The following is a 5,000-nucleotide window of genomic DNA, read 5'->3' on the forward strand; positions in this document are numbered from 1 at the left end:
AGTTGGCCTAGCTCAAAACATGTTAGTTACTATGAGTTAGTTAGTAACTTAATACTACAACAGTCAATCAATTGTAGTATAGGCCTACAGTCTGCTGATTGCCTACTTGATCGAGAACTCTGTGGCAGTTTTTTTGACTAGCCTTCAAATTTAATTTCAGACATATCTCTGATTAGCCAGGGAGATTGTCAAATATCAAATAGTTAAGAAGTCAAATAATGTAAACTAGTTGTTGCAGAGGCGTCAAAAGTAAAAGTAAAAGCAGATTCATGGTGTATGTACAAGACAAGCACATGATATTACACCAGGTAGTCCAGTGTAGCCTACCTAACGAGGTAGACAGACTGAGTGCGTTACAATATGCGACCTTGCCTCCTCCACTTGAGCTTGTCTCCTCGTACCAGGAAGTAATATGTCATGATGACATCACTGACAACAGCATTATATTTCAATATCTTGCAAAAGCTCAATTGTTAAGTCTTTTTCTCATTTGCAATTTGGATGGTGACAGAAAAAAACAGTCCCTCAAAAGTTGTTGTGGCTAGGCTGACAGCTGGGCCAGGAGGCAGGGCGAGGAAACAAGCACAAGTGGAGGAGGCAATGTCGCATATTGTAACGCACACACTATGTTGTTATCTAAACCCCTTGCTAGCAAAGTGGTAATAACCAAAAGTGAATCGTATTGATCCATTGTGCTGTGTGCTGTACTCTTCTCGTACTGTTAAACGGGCCTTTCTTAAGTTCCTTGTGTGACACTGTGTGTGACAGTTCATGCGCCTTAGTAAGCAAATGGTGACCATGGTGGTCGTCGGGGGTGGGGGTGGTAGCTGGTGGTGAGAGTCGAGAGAGGGCATGAATAATTTCTAATCCCATTAGAGGCAGGGAGGTGCGGAGAGGAGGTGAGGGGAGGGGAGGGGAGGTGCGGAGGGGAGGTGAGAGGAGGGGAGTGGAGGTGCGGAGAGGTGCGGAGGGGAGGTGCGCAGGGGAGGGGAGGGGAGTGGAGGTGCGGAGGGGAGGTGAGGGGAGGGGAGTGGAGGTGCGCAGGGGAGGTGCGGAGGGGAGGGGAGGGGAGTGGAGGTGCGGAGAGGTGCGCAGGGGAGGTGCGGAGGGGAGGGGAGGTGCGGAGAGGTGCGGAGGGGAGGTGAGGGGAGGGGAGTGGAGGTGCGCAGGGGAGGGGAGGTGCGGAGAGGTGCGCAGGGGAGGTGAGGGGAGTGGAGGTGCGCAGGGGAGGTGCGGAGGGGAGGTGCGCAGGGGAGGGAGTGCTTTCTCTCACACCTGGCCTGGGGGCTAGCGGTCACACCTGGCCTGGGGGCTAGCGGTCCCACCTGGCCTGGGGGCTAGTGGTCACACCTGGCCTGGGGGCTAGTGGTCCCACCTGGCCTGGGGGCTAGTGGTCACACCTGGCCTGGGGGCTAGCGGTCCCACCTGGCCTGGGGGCTAGCGGTCCCACCTGGCCTGGGGGCTAGTGGTCACACCTGGCCTGGGGGCTAGCGGTCCCACCTGGCCTGGGGGCTAGTGGTCACACCTGGCCTGGGGGCTAGCGGTCCCACCTGGCCTGGGGGCTAGCGGTCATACCTGGCCTGGGGGCTAGTGGTCACACCTGGCCTGGGGGCTAGTGGTCACACCTGGCCTGGGGGCTAGTGGTCACACCTGGCCTGGGGGCTAGCGGTCACACCTGGCCTGGTGTGGACAGGAGGGCATCAGGCTCACAGGAGCTACACTAGGCTGCCACTTGGGATCAAAGTCACAGTGGCAGAGCAGAGCTTTGGGATTAACAAGGGGGGATGGGGGGGCCAGAATGAGGAAAAAAATAATAGTATATATAGGGCGGGACGATATGGAAAAAAACAATATCACGATATGGATTACTTTATATCACGATAACGATATATTGCTCTTTATTTTTATTTTTTTAAATGGATCATTTTATTCTTATTTTTACAGTTACATTAGATTATAGTGTGTATGTGACAACATGAAATGTAATTAAATGATATTAAATTCTATAAAATTGATAAAATTACTATCACGATATAAACGATATAGGAGAAAGGTCACGATACACACTTTCATATCACGATAACGATATATATCGTCATATTGCCCAGCCCTAAGTATATATAAATATACAGTATGTATTAATACGTGTACTGTGTATTACATGTATTGTGATATACAGTATATGTAATTGATGGCGGCAATATTGGACAGGAAGGCACAAAGCTCACAGGAAATACAGTAGGCTGCGACTTGGGATCAAATTCAGTGGCAGAGCTCTGCGATTAACATTGAGGCGGGGGGTGTCAGAATGAGGACAAATGACAGTATAAGTAATATATGTATTAATACGTATATGCTGGGTGCGATTTGTAGGGGGGGATGGGGGGGATTGTCCCCCCTTCTGGTCTTGATATCGCCACTTTTTCTACATGATTCTATCACAGTTCAATGTAATTCTATTGATATTGCTTGAAGTCTGAAACATATCCCCCCTTCTGGTTTTCCGACAAATCGCACCCTGCGTATATATATTATATGTATGATATCCACGTATACAGTGTATGCTGTTGATTGATTGCAGTGATATTGTTGTGGGGTTCAATTCGCAGAATCGGATCACCACTCTCTCTCTCTCTTTCTGTCTCTCTCTCCCTCTATGTCTGCCTAGCTGTGTCTGCCTATCTGTGTGTGTGTGTGTGTGTGTGTGTGTGTGTGTGTGTGTGTGTGTGTGTGTGTGTGTGTGTGTGTGTGTGTGTGTGTGTGTGTGTGTGTGTGTGTGTGTGTGTGTGTGTTTGGGAAGTGTGGGGGTGTGAGTGAGGCGGCCCCTATCCCCAGTGGAAATGACGAATGACAAATGGATGAGTTAGTAAAACACAACGCATTGCACTGCACTCCAATCCCTTCACACTTTGGGAAGCACAACAAAGCACAACATTAGCCACACAAAGCAAAGCACAGCACAGCAGAGCACTGTACACTGTGCGCTTTAGTGGCCTGTCAGGTCAAATAAGGTAATCGGGATTCACCACATGTAAACAAGAAGTGGTGAGCCTGGCAAAACCTTTTAGGCCCTTTTAGCTATATGGTGACCTTGACCCTAATTTTACCCGAAATGTAATTATGCCATAAGGGGCTCTATTGATTGCTTGATTGATTGAACAGACTTAATTGGTCTTTTGGATGCTCCCTCAGCTTTAGTTTAATGTGTCTGACGTGGGACATGTGTATTTGTGTGTGTGTGTGTGTGTGTGTGTGTGTGTGTGTGTGTGTGTGTGTGTGTGTGTGTGTGTGTGTGTGTGTGTGTGTGTGTGTGTGTGTGTGTGTGTGTGTGTGTGTGTGTGCGTGCGTGTCTTTTGCACTAGAAAACAAGTCCATTTAAATCCTTTTGTGTGTGTGTGTGTGTGTGTGTGTGTCTGTGTGTGTGTGATTGCGTGTGCGCGCGTGTGTGCGTAATATGTGTGTGTGTGTCTTCTGCACTACAAAACAGATTGAATTAAATGCTATGGTTGCATTCAAAACCACCAAATTTGGTACAGTACATTTATGGTGTTTCCTTTTGATATTGGTTGGTTGATTCTTTAATATAGTGGTTCTGTATAGCTTATGAATGGCGTGACATTTTCCATATGCGTTACGCCCATTTGTGGGGGAAAACAGACTAGCGTTGTTCACGCGCAACATGCCGAAAACGTGTTGTGTTGCCGGCTGTTAAAATAATAGAGCCAAACAGCCGTGGCTGAAGCATGGACTGTGTTCATTTAGACAAGCCGATGTAGCATGTAAGTTGATGAGACGTTCTGTTTGTTTTCACCCATAAAGGGGCATAACGCACATTTACGAGCAAAGTACCCGGATGGCCGTTCATGCCTTTAACTTCTATGTCTGATGTCTTAAATCTGATGCTTGTGTCCTCAGTAAGATGTGCAGTTCACAGTGCTCAGTCAGATGTATTGATTGATGCTTTCTGTAGTTTGGCAGTACCGTGCCCAGCCTGATTGATTGATTGGTGAATTGATTGATTGATTAATGAAATTGTTATGTGGATTGTCCTGTCCGTGTGTCTCTGATGTGTCTGTTTGCTTGTGTGTTGGGGTGTCCTCTGTAAGATGCCGCTGTATGTAAAATGCAAGATTGACTGATTGACCCAAATTGACTGACTTGCTTTGATCAGCACCCCATGACTGAAGGTTCCCTTGAGCAAGGCACCTAAACTCACATAGCTCCAGCGGCTGTAACCAATACCCTGTGACTGAATAACTAAGTCGTTTTGGATAAAATGGCGTCAGCTACAAGTGTAATGTAATGTAATGCAATAATGCAATAGTGTGTGTGTCCTGTGTGTGTGTCCTCCGTAGTATGCCTCTGTAGTCTGTGCATGCAGCGTTCGGACTGCGAAGATGACACATGGGGAGAACGTGTACCACCTGATGTTTGTTTTACCTGACTGATCTGGGGTGTGTTTCTCGAAAGCGTAGTTGTTAGCCAGTTAGCAAGATAAGTAGTTGCCAATGGGAAATTGCATTGCAAACAACGAAGTAGCTAACATCGTTAGCAACTATGGTTTTGAGAAATGCACCCCTGATTGAGACGCCATGTCAAGTGTTTATGTCCTTTATGTCTATGTTTATGCAGGGTAGACACGGGGTCTTAAAAGTCTTTAAAAGGTCTTAATTTGTTACTCCTCGACCCATAATATGTGTGTGTCCTGTGCGTGTGTCCTCCGCAGGATGCCTCTGTAGTCTGGGAGTGCAGCGCTCGGACTGGAAGATGTGTAGCACCTGACGTTGGTGTGTGTGTGTGTGAGTGTGTGCGTGCGTGCGTGCATGTGTGTGTGTCTTTTTGTGCGTGCACGTGTGTGTATACTGCAAGTGTCTGTATGCATGTGTGTGTGTGTGTGTGTGTGTGTGTGTGTGTGTGTGTGTGTGTGTGTGTGTGTGTGTGTGTGTGTGTGTGTGTGTGTGTGCATAAATGCACGTGTGTATGTCCTCATTTTTGCTGCA

At 47.6% G+C, this 5,000-nt stretch overlaps 1 protein-coding gene across 1 annotated transcript in view; it reads left to right on the top strand.

Moving 5' to 3' along the window:
* The window catches only part of zgc:175214 (uncharacterized protein LOC557610 homolog), a 35,705-nt gene that overhangs the window by 9,961 nt on the left and 20,744 nt on the right, over window positions 1-5,000 (top strand). The gene's annotated exons all lie outside the window — the stretch shown is intronic.

Source organism: Engraulis encrasicolus, chromosome 1 (genome assembly GCF_034702125.1).
Source record: "Engraulis encrasicolus isolate BLACKSEA-1 chromosome 1, IST_EnEncr_1.0, whole genome shotgun sequence".
Classification (NCBI taxonomy): domain Eukaryota; kingdom Metazoa; phylum Chordata; class Actinopteri; order Clupeiformes; family Engraulidae; genus Engraulis; species Engraulis encrasicolus.